Here is a 16,080-nt window from a genome sequence, read left to right on the forward strand (position 1 = left end):
TTTTCTATACAAATTTTCATTTTCCATGGTTTTGATTAATTTTCAAGTGTGATCGGATAATCAACTTCAATCGACTACAACCTTAATTCTTCATTAGAAATTCTTGCAGTTCATCGTATTATTATGTTTGTGTATTATCATTTCCAATACATTGGTATTATGGTGGCAGACTATATTGTCTTTTGATGTGTTAAAATTGTGTAAACTACCCATTATTTGTTACGTTATTACTCGGGTAATTTCTTTAGGATCTCATCAAGGACTTCATGAATATACAGCACACACGATTCAATTCTGCAAGACTGTTACATTAGTTTGTTGTGTATTTTCACTGTTATATAAAAAATCAATAAACTGTCAATATTAGACAAATAATCTGAATATGATAGAATTGAATAAATAGTATTCAATGAATTTGATCTAACACAGAAACAATGGGAATATGAAAGAAATCCTCTTTTGAGAGATGGCAGGATGGAATTGCAATTTTAATAGCCATGAATAAGAGTAATCAAGTTGTTATACTCTTGCAGTAAATGCAATGATTTTGAGCCAGTATTAGTACGCAGCAGCCCGACCCAATAATGCTTGTATCAGGTTTAGGGTATAGTGTTAACATTGTCATCAGTGAAATTGCATATCATCAAACCAACTACTGTCACAGACAGGCGTTTATATACAAGGATATAATCTGTTGCATGGTTGTGTTACAAACCAACAAACCTGATCTCAAAATGCAGTATTAATTTCTAACATCAAAATGTTTACTGTTGGCAAAGTATAAATGTTGGTTGCAAATAAAAATGTACTTTTTCAGGTGAATAAAATGAAAACCAATGTTTAGACTTTTCATAAAATAAACTATTTATGCTATCAACTACGTTTATATACAATGTTATCATAAATTCCCATACCACTCGACCAACGATGACCCTAACTTAGTAACCTTACTTTCTTCTTAATCGAAATAATTTATCTTTGCAGGAACAACAAAAGCCAAAGGCATTTAAAAAAACCTTCATAGCGTTATTACCCTCTGTAAATGACAGTAAAGATAGAAAGATAGGCAAACAATTTACTTTACAATAGCATCCAGATTGATAATAGTTCTCCTGGCTTATTTACATTTTGTTATTACATACCCGTGCATTAAAAGACGTAGATTTTTCATAAAAAAGGTTTGTTACATTATTAATTTACTTTATTATAAGTTGTTTTCAAAGCTTCCCAATATTATATCGACGTTAGAATGGTCAAAACAATGATTTGTGCAGTTAATTAAATACACTTTTGAAATGCAATTTTCATTGATATACAAATATCAATCGCCTTAAGTAAGTTAATTTTTTCACCATAAACTTTTACAAAATCTGCCATATTTTTTAAGTCAACCACAATTTAAAATATCATGGAATTACCCAATTTAACACTAATGGAAAGTATCATTAAATTTATACAATTGTTGAACAAAACCCCTACAATTAATAAACTGGGCTTAAGTTCAGGCTGTAAGCTGGAGACATTAGAGTATTCGCTACAACTGATGTGCCATTACTACAGTTTGTGTACAACAGGTTGTCCGGTTGCTATGACGACACGTCACATGTCCAGGGCAAATCATTACTGAACAGACAGACAGTCTTGGCGCAACCTTTTCAATTTGCAACAACACTGATAGCGAGGTTTACTGTGGTATTTAACTGTTTGATAACCTCGGAAAACGTTATCAAATAATTAGGTAGTTAGTACGAGTTGACGATTCAAACATGAAAAAATTAAATCAGAAGAAGTAAACATTATGAAAACGCAAGCCGTAAAAAAGAATCCAACCAACTAAAAATTAAAACAAATATTTGAGACTACGCTTATACCTATAGCAAAGCTACAAACACCCCAAATACAAATTTATAAAAATCGTGATCATGAAAGCCACTAGAAAATGTTTGAAAATCATTTATTCTTGAAGAAAAAAGCCCCCAAACGATTCTGAAGGAAACATTTAAAACGTCAGAAACACAGTTTAGTAAATTATTGTATTTTATCTCGTTTTAAAAAGGGAGTTATTGTCAGTCCCAAAGCGTAAATAGATAAAAGTAAAAGTTGGATTGATTCAATTATTTTTAAAATTAATGATGATGATACTGTATCATGATTTTTACTTTTGATTTGGGTTCAATTACATACAACGTGTAAAGCCTTACTGACATTAAGACAAGCATTTTGATTAGATAATTCAATCAGAATTTAATTATCCAAAATATACTACCAAACCTATGGTGTTTTCAGAAAATATATCAATTTTCACAACTACTTTAACTTAACGAGAAAATCTTGATTCAGTAACTTGTTACCATTATATCTTTGAGTTTACGCAGAATGTTAACATTTTTACACACGAAACGCAAGCAATCGTTGCTGATTTTAAAGTTTCTGTCAGCGTACGACCCTAATCTTTTTCCAATACATACTTAACTTGCCTCTCCCAAACCCAAACTTGGAGAAATATTTAAAGATATCTGTGATACTGGGCATCTCATTTTAAATCACGTAAAAAAATGTATATTTCAAACAACCAGTCTTTTTTTACCTATTTGGAATTGGTAAGCGAAATAGCGTAAACAACTAAAATAGTGATTTTGGAGACAATTCATTCTTTTTACTAGTAGATTGGGCCAAATGATCGACATTTGGATATTACGAAGCATTTGATGCGATATTGGTTTAGGAAATTGGGTAGGTACTTGGTCATAGTGAAGTTCCCCCAAAAGATACGAGATGAAAGTTGTTTACTAATTATCTGATATTTGTGTTTAAATATCTCAATTGATATTGCACTGGTTTGAAGGAGAAGAGGGGTTAAAGTTTCAAAACTGGGAATCCGGGAGTGAAGAAAACCAGCTCTTAAGTTGCAAGCTAAATCTAAATTAATTTTTGTTTAAAACTGTTGTTATGTTAAAAGACTATAGTGACATAGGCATTTACGATGGATCATTTAATAGCTCATATTGGTTTAATAAAATCCTCTAGTTTAAATTTGACGGAATCAAAGTTTAAATTACAGTTATTTATACAGTTACAATAATCGTAGGCTATTAGAAAAATACGAACAAATTAAGAGAATTCTTGAAATCAGTAGTGCATAGTATATTCATAGGAGCTTACGTTTCAGGAATATTAGCTAAAGTAGTACATAATACATGGAACAATTTTGAAAAATCGTCCAATTTCCAACTAAAATCTGACAGGATTGTAATGGAAGCCATTTACCACTAATGGAGTTATTAAAGAAAACCTTTGTAACGATAGAAGCTAGTAAAACTCAGTAATACGGTAATACAGAGTAGTAGGCTAAGAATATTTTTAGAAATTCGTGGATCTACTACAGTTGTGTACATTTGTGTACAGTAATAGTATTGAAAAAAAAATTGTTTTCGAAGTTAGTACATAATGAATATTTTTTATCATCTATAATCGATTTTTCAATCATCAGGAACTCATTTAGTGTCAAGTTCAAAAACTCAAAATTAAGTATAAAATAATAATAAATGAATACATAAAACTTCCCCTCTTATCAAACCTAACAGAACCAAGAATTGATATTTCAAACTTTATCATCAGAGTGTGTTTGTCAGAAACGCAGTATCATTTCCTAAAGCGAATATTGACAATATTTTAAGAAACTTGATACCAAAGGAAACAAGCAGTCTTCAATACTTTTATGTTTGATCAAATCAGGTCACCGTGTTATACAGATTGACAATTAATGCTCTTTAATATTTCTACTCGTGCAATAATACAAATTGGAATAGGAAACGATAATTTTCGTATAATTTGGAAAATATAACTAATTTCATTATACACAACTGAGCAAAAATACTATTCCCTATACCATTTTTAAATATTTATAAATCACATCTTCAAACGATTAGCAGAATTAATCTGAACTAAAGCAATTGCATTATTGCTGTAGGGGGTTTTACCCATGAGTTCATTGTAAAACAAAGAGGTTAGCTTTTATTGCATCGTAGATATAAAATCAGTGAGAATATTTAGTAATAAAGTGCTTAATGGGTCATTAAGCGTGAGCTCGTTTAGCTATGATTACCCTAAATTTGCTTGATTCACACTGAATAACTCAAGTTTAAACAATAACTGTTTGAATGACAAAACATCCAATAATTTTTCAAAATGATATATTTTTCAATTATTGATCAATTACGAAGTACATTTATGGCCAAATTAAAATAAAAAAGTGTAAAATTTCCAAAATATTATGTTATTACAATTAATTATTGGAAAGAAAACTATATGTTTCTATAATGTGTAATTTTGAGAAAGAGTACAACTAAAGGCGTTAGTAGTATTTTATCTCAGAATTATCCGATTTTAGCGATCCCAAAAATGTATAAAAATATGTGTTGTGTTATTTTCCACCTAGTTAAAGATAACTCAGCCTATACAAAATCTTTTGGTAGTTATACAAAACACATATTTACATTCTAATCGAAATACAACATATTTGCATCCCTTTCCGTAGCTTAAATATTTCATCTTTAATTATTTGTTTTCAAATTTTGAATGATGAAAAAAAATTTAATGTATGAAAATTTGACTAACGGCAAACGAAATTCTGAATTTATATTTACTTGCGTTAAGGGCAATGCACCGAAATTCCCGTTCCCATCGTTCCCTTCAGTTTTGGAATTCAGCCAACGTCTCGCTCACGTGAGGGAATGCTTGGAGAAACTCCTTTCATCCCCTACTACAAACTTTCGTCGGGAAAATAAATCAGCGCATAAACATAAAATGCATCCTCCAAAACATATGTTTAATTACTATCATAGATAAAACATAATTCCTTACCTAATAGATTTGATTTATCATCTATGGATCAGGTGAAGACAATTTCATTGTTAGTTCTGTCCGGTACACTGTAGAGGGCATGTTGTGTTTACAAATTGTTTCTTGTTATTTCGGTCATGTAAAACCTCGTTTAACCAAATAAACGATCTAATCGTAAGTAAACGGTATCAGCATTCTGACAAGCATACTTTCTCCCATAAGTTTGTCAACAACCATCATGTGTAAGCGGTGAGAGTAAATGGGATTTGTACAATTTTGTTCAGAATTTAGAGGACTAGAACATACTAAATTGATATCAACATCGTTCGAGCCATTTTTGGGGAAATCCGATTTTTCCGTTAATTTATGGGGTTTTTATGGGAAAATTACAAAATTTACAATAACTTTTGAATCATAATTGGAAATGGGATTTGTACCATTTTGTTCAGAATTTAAAGGGCTACAACATACTAAATTTTTATGAAAATCGTTCGGACCATTTTTGATTAAATCAGATTTTTCCGATTTGTTATGGGTTTTATGGGAAAATCCCCATTAAAAATCAAAATTTCAAAAATATGAAAGAAATGCCTGGAGATACCATGGATTAGAACCTACATGCCAAATTTAATCGAAATCGGACCACAGGTGTAGTCCCTAGCTCTGTACACATCCAGACACACACACACTCACACACGCACACGAACATCACTTCGAAAACCACTTTTTTGGGTCCAGGGGGACCCAAAACGAATATATCCACTCAAAACTCAAACTCGAAAATTTTGACGAAAACAATACTTTCTCCATATATAATGGTAGGTATAGGGGGAGAAAATAAAAATCACTCGTCCCCTAGTTATACAACAAAATAGTAAAGCATAAATCATGGAATTAACTCTAAAATAATATAAAAAAATCCTCGACACTAGGGATCAGTGTCACCGGACATCGAACTATACACGAAAAACGAGATTCAAATTGCTTCAAAATAAAGGTTTCATCCCCATCTCAAAAAGTTATGATAACAATAGACCTACTATTTTGAAACAAGTGTAATGCGTAAAAATCATAAACTAGACTAATAATGTGACTATATCCTCCAAAAGAAGAGTTTTATTTGACACAAAGGTAGTTTGCGTCTCTATGATTTTAGAGTGTACCGGAAACCCAATTACTCTGGGTAAAATTAAGGCCACCCACTTACAAACAAGGGAAGAAGTTTGTGACATTAATATGTCGTAGCATAAATTTCAAATTGAAGATCCGTAAATGTTTTAGTATGCTGAAAGTAATTCTTTTGATTAATTCCGTGCAACATAATAATACTCTATTATCAAACTTAGACTTTCAAAATGACATTTATGTTAAAAAGTTCCACTCTGGAACACCCCTAATCCACATGTTCAAAAACAAACGATATTTCGAAATTAAAAAAGTAATATCTGAAATACAGTGTTAAGTGTCACTGAATTTAATATGACACCTGACAATTTTAATAATGACAGCGTTACAAAGGTAGGGCGAAGTTTTGTCCGTATTTATTAATCTCTTGGCAGTGATATTAACTTCAGTATTAGTTGTAGTAGACATTCACCAAAATATTTCACATTTACTTGGTGTCTTTCAATAGTATTTTCGAGGAATCTTTCAATAAGTAAAGAAGTGAATTCAATCAATAAAAATCTGTTTCAAATTAGGTGACGATATTTTCAATTTGCTAATTAAATGTAATATCAAACAAGCTTGAGTGCTAAATCTTTTAAAAAATTCGATACTTTGAGATTCTATCAATTGGTCCATCAAGAGTACCTTACGTTTGGACGAAAGGATGAGTAATATGAAGTAATGGGATATCCCTGAGTCAATAGATTCCCTGACTGCATTAGTATAGCACGGCTCTGACAGTGACAAGCGCTCGATACTAAACCACTACAACGCCCTTCTACAGTAGCACGCTAACTCGGCTCATCCATTTATAAATACTGTATCATAATTACCACAGCAGAGCAAAACTCTCTAATATTCAAAACAACAATTTTCGATTTGTCTGAGAAGTGCCTACATCGCTTAACTATTACTGCTACAAAAGTTTGCAAACCAAAAATTCAAGAAGAGGTTACATAATGCATAGTCAGAAATATATTTTATTTCCTATCAAATCCCATAAAGTTCAGAAAATCGTACAAGAGTACTTATGGATTTGCATGTCAAACATTTCCTCTTGAAGACCCATGGTTACGCCTTCTAGCATGCAACAAACATCGATTTGAGCTATTTAAAGCCCAACTCTTGTTCAATTTGTGAATAATTTACAAAGGTCCACACACCAGATGAAAATCGTTGATGATGGCTATTTAAGCATAGCTTGACAATATGAAAGAAAACCATTTCATTGAGTTAACCTTCGTAGGTATATTTATTTCTACAACAATTACAACCCTTGGAAGTGATACGACAGAGCATTTAAGATGAGGCGTACTATAACAATGAATTAATTTATGCATACTGAACAAAGTTTTCACGTTTTGTGAGCTGGAATATATTTTGCTAAATTAGTGTACAAATATTTTCATGGTGCAGACACTTTCTCACCTCCAAATGAGTATGGAATTAGTTTCAGATCCCGAAACGTCGTGAAACGTTGTTGTTTACTGATCGTTGTGGAAAATTTCCGCGAGAAACTCTTAAATAACCTCAACTCCAGCACCAAAGTGGTCTTCTAACAAGAAATGTCTGTATCCTAAACAAGAAACCTTTTGAGACAGTAAGACAATGCATTTTCTGATATCTGAAACTTCGTCTGAGAATGCACGGACAAATGTTTGCAACTTAATTTGGCACGTTGTCATTTATCTAACAGGTAACGTGGTACTGTATTACTCTACTGTATATTTGATAATATTATGCGAGACTACAAGTTAGAATGTTTCATCAGTAGTGTATGAGCAGCTGCTATAGTTGCGGTCAATTGAGACAATGGAGTTAATAGGCTGTTTTACTGGGTTACATTGACAACCATATCGGGTCAATCCCTACTTGGCTTTGAATTACTGTAGAAGGTAAACGAGTTGGAAAATATACTCGTATAGTGGCATTTCCCTCTTCTCTTCTTTGATTTACGTAGAGGCGCATGCTGTATGCACAATAAGATTTGCTTGAATTACGAACGTAAATGCAATTAGATCTAGATTGTAGTAATAGAACAGAGAAGAGACTATTTTTCTGTGGAAATAGGCTAAAGAGGAATTATATATTTATGTCAAGACGATCCATAACCGAAAATCCTGTCCTTAACTTGTCAAGATTTTAAACTGTCAAGTTTTCCAGTAATCTTATATGGTACTTTTTTACCAAACATTTTTGTTACTTTCCTGTTAAAGGGAACATTCATTATTATCGATGATTTTTTCGATATATCGATATGTTTTTTTTTCGATCCATAACAAATTGACAACAACCAACTGATCTTGTTTAGGCTAAAATAGTCTATTTTATGGATTAAAAAATGAAACTGTTCTAAGCTAACCTAACATAACCAACCAAACTTGCTGTACCATTTAAATATTCCGTTTGGGTTTGATAACAGAAAAGGCAAGTTAAACACGGAATTTTTTAATGTTACAGCAAGTTTGGTTAGTCATGTTAGGTTACCAATCAAAGATTACAACAAAGTTATTTTGTTGAAGATTGATTTTAACATTTTTAGAATCATTTTGGCAAAACTCAAAATTAAAACCAAGCAAATATGCAAACGGGAGCAGATTAATGTATGAATAAAATAAACAATGAGGCTGCCTCGATTGAAGGTCAATCGATTGGTTTATCACCAAATGATGCGACTACTGGATGACTGCGAGTATTGTGCGATTAATTGAATTGCGATAATTTGAAAATGGAATAGCTCGATTGATTCCAACCCCAAACTCTTGATTCACCGAACAGACTGAAACTAATCACGAATTTTGAGATGTTGAGTTTCAAGGATTATTGAGCCATTTTCCATAACTGATGAGAGATTGGCAAAAGTACAGAAATAGAAAACTTCACTGTAATAAAACACAAGTTTTATAATTTGTACATAGAAAACGTAGGCAATAACCCCTTAAACGTTACTTTCACTATCATTAACTTAATCATCCTTTAAACAAAGCAAAGAAACCGCAATGAACTTATTGCTGAATACTGTAGATTAATTGCTGAATATCATAAACCATCTCGAAAAAGAATTGAAGAAATGGGACATGGGGGTATCGGAAAATCAAATGGGCATGGTGTTCACGAATTAAAAGCTTTTACGTGACAACCCAAATCAAATATATTAAGTAAATTGTGTAAATATTATGTTGTAAAAGGGTACAGAGTGGAACTAACGAGAGATAATAACATAACAAACCATGAAACTAAAACTAAATGTGCAATTATTTTGTAGCAAAAAGCACAAATTGGTGTTCAATATTTTCCAACATTGTGTTAAATTTTTATGTCGCATATCATATAAAAGTATTGGCTTCTCAACAATATTTCAGTGGTGTATGTCGACCAGCTGTTCCTCACCCCCCTAAACAGCTGCTCCAGCTCGTGCTAGCGCCAGGTGAAGAAAAGACGACCGTTAAAAGTTCCTCCCTGTATAATCGCGCAGCCTAGCCAAGAACTGTGAGTAGTGTGGGACACAGGTGGGTTTCTTGCTTTCGAAATAAAATTTGAGAACAGAAAATCCTCGATTTAATCTTAATCCACTCTTACATTCCCTTTCCTGGATTTCCCAAGTCTTTAAATATCTGCGAAAAATAAGATTTATTTTTGGGAAATTAGAAATGAGATTTGTAAATTGTATTGATCAAATGCGAGTTCATATTTTTTTGTGGTGATGAAACCGTACACCAGATTTCTTAAACAAATGGAAAATATTCTACTTATCATTTAATATAAGTCAGGGGTTTATTTTGTCATTGCTAAATTTATCATAGTTTGACATTATTTTTTGGTAATTTCCGTGAGCAAGTCAGCATAAATGCTGGTTCTAATTGGTCCATTTGTTGAACAAGAATATAACCGAGATGACGTTGAGTTGGGATCTAAATATAAAAAAAACGTTCTCTCTCAAACTAATATGTCCTCATGCAGATACAGTATTACTAGTACTGGTTCTGTATGTTTATTTATTCCTTATACAACTTAATCAGTGGTAAGGTGGGCTTATACGAGATACTATGTGATCCAAACATTTTCCGGGGCATTAGATGATGAAAAAGCTGAACCCTCTAACGCTCTGCACTTTGAAATTGAATTTTAGTATGACGATTGCAGCTCTTAGGCCAATGACTGACTAAAATACTGGATATAAAGAATTAAATTATGCAGCAAACCTTTGAAACCGGTCTTACTTCACCCCTTCGATTAGGGTTTGTTTACTTGCTCAAAATTCTCTTCAAACCTTTAAGGCCAGTATCCCAGACATAAAATTATTTACGTTGATTTGTGTGATCGTTACGTTACTGTGGTTGATGAACCTATTGGGACTGTTCAAGGACTTTGCTCTTCTGTAGTCAACGGTATGTTTAGGTGATCGTAATTAAGCGTTTTTCTTCTTCGCATAAAATTAAACCTGCTGACACATTTTGCTGTAGATCACAGATAAACTCAAATTATTTTGGTCGCAGGTGGAGTACATACAGTGCTCTTGTACTGTGGGCCCCTATGAGTTGGTGTCGGTATGGGTATGTAGGACGTACAAGGTTAGTGACTAGCAGTTCCCGATACACGCTGATTGTTCAGTTCCACATCTGTTCTAGTTTTCTTCCACTAACAATCCCTGGCCTAATGAAAATGATGTTACTGTACGTGAAAATGCAGAAATACAATCCGGGACCTTAATTTTGTCTGGACACTTAAATGGGTATTTCTGAGCAGCAAAGTGGTAGTGCTAGCCTTCAAATCTAGATGTCGCTGGTTATAATTCAATCAAGCAAGATCGTAACTGAACCCAGACGCGATTACAAATAAAGCGATTGTAGTCATTGAGGTATCAATAATTAATGATTCTACCTAACAGAATGTGTTGACGTCCGGTAACTAGTAGAGGACTAGGGTTTGGACCTTTCCCGTGTAAAATAAACTTGAATGCCACAGGCGTAGATAAAACAAATGTAATTAAAATTAAATATGTGTGGAAAATAGTATTAAACTATCGAAATGTGGAAAAATAAATGTGAAGAGGGCTTTAAACGGAAACACTGTACCGTAGCTTTTCTTCTGCTGCTAATTACACAAGTCATACTAGACCTATCTAAATATTTGGCCGTCCACACTTAAGCCGAGAGGATTTTAGGAAAATTAAGAAATCCATGTGTTGGCTGAGTCAATGATCTAGGAGATTTGTAAAAAGTTTCAGCTCGGACATTTCAGTAGTTTGCGTTTTAGGAACAAACACGCACTCCAGAATCCACCTATTTACATAGATTCCCCGAGTAATCACCACAAATTATTCATCGTGTCAACAAGTTGCCAGCGTGTAGATGCCCGGTACAGGTCAGGAATGCCCGTCTGCCCACTCGCTGACCAGCTACCGGTCTCCTGTAGTGCCCGCGGCTGTTGCCCGGCGATGGACGCAGATACCTAGCCTGTGACAGGCCAAGCCCACGGATGCAAAATTGCCGAGGTAACTACGGACAAGTGTGGAATGTGCACGAACACACGACAAGGACTTGAAAACTGTTTGAGAACACAGAATGTTGTAAAACTATTTCTCATTTGCAACGGGACAATGGTTGTACAAATCTAGTGAGACAGTTACACACCCAAAATCGATTGTATAGAAGCAACTCAAACCTTTGGTTATGTTCATTATGTCTAACTAGTGCTATCACTTATTTATAAAACTCTCATAGATTTATTTCAATCAGTTGTTTGACATAATAAGAAACTTACGCGCTATTTGCAACGGGAGAGGACACATGGTTGTACAAATCTAGTGAAATAGTTATAGGTATACCCCCACAATCGATTGAAGAAACTTCTCAAACCATATATTAAATATGTTTTTGGTTATGTTCATTATGTCTAACGAGTGCTGTCACTTTTTTATAAAACTCTCGTAGATTTATATTAATCAGTTGTTTGACAAAATATAATAAGAAACGCGAAACATAAACAAATATGTAAACATACGGTAGTGGTTTTGTGGTGTCATGACGTTAACATTTAGTCTACAGTTTGCAGAAAGAATCCTTCTTTTAACAGCTAAATAGCTTTTGAAAGATTAGTTACGTTAGAAGTAAAACTTAAATGCAACAAATGTCTCTAAAAAAATTGCATTTTCATTAAAAAAATTAATTCGCGAATGAGTTAAGGCTAGATTTTAAAAGACAAGGGTCTTCTCAGACATTTATTAAATAGAGGGAAAAAAAGTTGTTTAATCCTGATCAAAGTTATTGTTTTTCGTAAATTGCCATCTTTGGCCTCAACAGCAGACAGATTGAAACTCGCTGCTTATTTGCTCTGTTTGGATATGAAACCGAAACGTAGACAAGGCCAAAAAAATCATGATTGTGTGTAGTGTATGAATACAATTATGTTTTACTGTATAAATATATGTATTAATAAACCTTTGGAACCAGAATCCCTAATTTATATTGATTATCAAGTGATTCTGAATTAAATTCACCACCACGCCGATTAACGTATACACGCACGTCTGGAGATGGTGGAACAAAAACAGCTGTCTGAAGTCTGCTTCCTTCCTACAATTGAAGAAACCCGGATATGGAATGAGACTATGACGTCAATGACATATGGTTTGAATTAGAGGATACAAATTACGATTCCTTAAACGTAAAATACGGACCCCTCAATTAATAAATTATACTAAGCATTGATCCAAAATAGTGTCACTATGCTAATTCACAATGTAATCGTTATTTTTATTCTAGTAGGTCTATTATTGTTTAAACGTTAGTAGCACTAACACGAAAACATAAGTTTCTCCTGAATAAGAACATTATTTAAAATTCTTAATACTGTAATATGAAGCAATTTTGACTCGAAGTAACTTCGGCAAATGCAGTATTTGGGCCGAATTAACAAATCTGTGTTTGCGATGAATAATCCATTTATATGATGAGTTTGCATCATTCGCGAGTGCAGAGTAGAATTTACTTTGGGAATGAATGAAGGAATGAGGCATACCGATACATGATATGTTTAATTTTACTTTCTCTTCCTATGAAGAAAATATTCTTTTCGAAAAAATTTCGGACGGTAAAATGACATCCTCCAATAAATGCAAAAATAGGGAAATTCGCTTAAACAAAAAACACTTAAGAGGTTTGGATGGACATATCCGTTATAGGCTCTCCTAACCCTCAAGTGGTTTTTAAAATGGTGTCTGTGTATTGTAAGTGTAGGCCTGTATCTACAGACTAGACTACATCTGTAGTCGGATTTCGATGAAATTTGTTACGCGCGGGTACTAGTATCTCATGGTATCTCCAGGCGTGTGTAATTGTTTTTAAGTAGATTTGTCATAAAGCAAAAAAATAAAAGAAAATAAGATAAAAAAAATAGTTTTTACCAGCAATTTTGACTGAAATACGAAACAACCCCAAACACTGTAACAGTTACGGTTAAAAAATTACTGCAGTTTTCATGATTTACACACTTTAAATCTTAAGCTATCCCCTCCTATTACCCAGTACAATTGTTTGATTTTTATCTCGTGAGTAGTAGGATGTTAAATGTAATGTCAAGCGAATGGGAGAAAGTATATATGTGTCAGTTTGCTAACGCCGTTTATATAAATACAGTAGGGACGAACGACGGATCCGATCCAATCAAAGTATAATCATAAATATAAAGTATAAGTATAAAGTATTAGTTGTCGAGCACAACTATATACAGTACTAGCAATTAAAGTCTACAAACCTCAAAACACCGTAAATTGTTATTATTTTCGAAATCAATCGTCTGAACATATCAATTGAAACTTAGACAAAAATCAACAAGATCTACGGCACAGATAACCTTGTTTGAAATTATCGATGTTGGGATGATTCAGATCGAGGGACGACGGGCCTTCAATACTTTCCTTGTTTGGGTCGATTCTTAGAATTGTTTTAATGATGTTTTTGTGATTTTTCGTGTGCTTATTCATACATAGTAAATGTTATGATTGTAAAATACTTAGAGTAGGATATGATGTATACTTTATATGGAAGTTTGTATTTTTGACATATTTGTATGCTGAATACTAATACATCCTAATCGATTCGTGAAACGCGCAAAATAAACAATTTAATTGATAGAGTAATGGTGACAAACCCCTTGGGAAGGAGTTTAATGGATTTGCTATTTAAATTTTTTATTATTGTATTACTATCATCATACATTTTTTAATTTAATTACGCAAAAGTTAATTGTAAGCTCTACAGAAACATTATCTTAACACGACATAAACTGAAGTCAACTAAATTAATTATAAAGCCTTTCATTACAAGTGAAATGGGCATGAACAATTTATAACATTCAAGATAACTTATTGCAAGCATAAATTTGCCAGTTTTTGTCACATTGGTTGTAGTTTAGTAATAGTTTACTAACGACAAGTTATTACTGCAACGATAATGCGACTACACAAATATCACTTAGCCAAACAAGTCTAAACTGATAAAACTCTATTATTTAATTGCTCCAATTAAAGGATAATGCGCCTGAACATGTCAATCACCTCTGGAGAACGCTGAACTGTTAATTATTTACTCGCTTACCTTGAGATTCCAAAGACAGGTTGAAAGGGCTGATGTTTTCAAGTGAAGTACTGGAGCGATAGAATGTCTGAGGGCATTTATTTACCCACGTGAACTATAGTCACACACTTAACCTAGAAATGAACTGAGAGGACGAACCAGAACCAGCTGATGAGGTGAGGTGAGAATCGTGCAACTGCAACTGAACTGAAACTGACAGACGATGGGCATGGGAGGGAGATGGGAGCTGGAGCGAAGATGGGGGAGATGACTGGAACTGGAGGGAGGGGAACAACGGTTATGGAACACACGCCGCACTATCTAGCGGAGAACTACAGTACTCAGATCCCAATGGTGCTCAACTCTGGTGGCAGTAAATTGTACTAGGTCGGTAAAGAAGATTGTTTTAGTTTTGTAAAGTGGATGCAATTTTAAGATCTGCATCCCCTCTACAAACGTTTAGTTGTTAGAGGATAGACAACAAGCCATATTTTTCAAGGTGTGTAACTCCTAAATGAGTATGGGAAGTTAAAAAGGATAACGTATAAATGGTTTGAATTGCATTTTAATTCTAAAACAATCATAAAATACAAGGTGTTCAATAAAAAAATTATGAAGAAGTGGAGTTCTGAAAGATTTCATAACAAATGGCCCAAGTTCTACTTTTGATGTTTTCTCTAAAAATTTTAGTCTTTGATATACCAATGGTGCACAGTTGTTCACCCTGTGTGAATTTAAGAGTCCTTGGACCCTAGACGTCTTAACTCGTAAAACAATTAAAGAACTGCAAAGACAATTACTAATCCCGCAGTACTAGATATTTATATTAAAATCACTCTGGTGCTTGAAAATATTTTGAGATGGGAAATACTCTTCAGCGGCTATTTGAAATTAACATTGCTCTTATGATAGCTTCCACGGACTCCCTTGGAGAACAATTCAAAACTACAACAGTACAAAGAACATTTCCAATCTCTAGTATCCTGAATAGATATTTAAATTATAATCATTGATGTTTGAAAAAATATTTTTGGGCGATAAATAAATAATAACCCTTCAGCAGCTGTTAGAAATTGGCCAGGATGGCTGCTAGCCTACAAGGACTCTTGACATTAAAACTAGTTTTCAAAGGCAAATACTATATGGGTAATTCACGTTTAACTTTATGGGAACACTAATTGAGCGGAGCTAGCAAATATTTGGATACTGCAAGTAGAAAACTAATTTATGAGAACCAGATGAAACATTCAAGTAGACAACCAAATACAGGGAGCGGCAAAATGATCTGACGGTTTTCTTTGCCGCCCTGTCGACGGAGTGAGTGGTAGAGGGTGGTGGGAATTAAGCAGACATTTTTAGTAGCCATGTAGCTGGTGGTCTGTTGAGCACCATGTATAAAGTGGAAATGTTTTAAAAGTAGCAATTGACATGTAGCTATTCAGTAGATGTTACAATGTGGGTAAAAGAAGAAAAGTCCAAACTCAAAACACCATTT

The 16,080-nt window shown here is 33.5% G+C and overlaps 1 protein-coding gene across 2 annotated transcripts in view; it reads right to left on the bottom strand.

The window, feature by feature from the left end:
* The window catches only part of LOC129002956 (tumor necrosis factor alpha-induced protein 8-like protein), a 54,225-nt gene extending 39,455 nt beyond the window's left edge, over window positions 1-14,770 (bottom strand). For both annotated transcript variants that reach the window (XM_054431093.1, XM_054431092.1), the window contains exon 1: window positions 14,607-14,770. The gene's annotated coding sequence lies outside the window, so the exon portion shown is untranslated. The remainder of the gene's footprint in view (window positions 1-14,606) is intronic.
* Between the last annotated feature and the right edge of the window lie 1,310 nt (window positions 14,771-16,080).

This window comes from Macrosteles quadrilineatus, unplaced genomic scaffold, assembly GCF_028750875.1.
Source record: "Macrosteles quadrilineatus isolate MER2022 unplaced genomic scaffold, UCM_ALF_1.0 Scaffold_9__3_contigs__length_116548681, whole genome shotgun sequence".
NCBI classification, from domain to species: Eukaryota; Metazoa; Arthropoda; class Insecta; order Hemiptera; family Cicadellidae; genus Macrosteles; species Macrosteles quadrilineatus.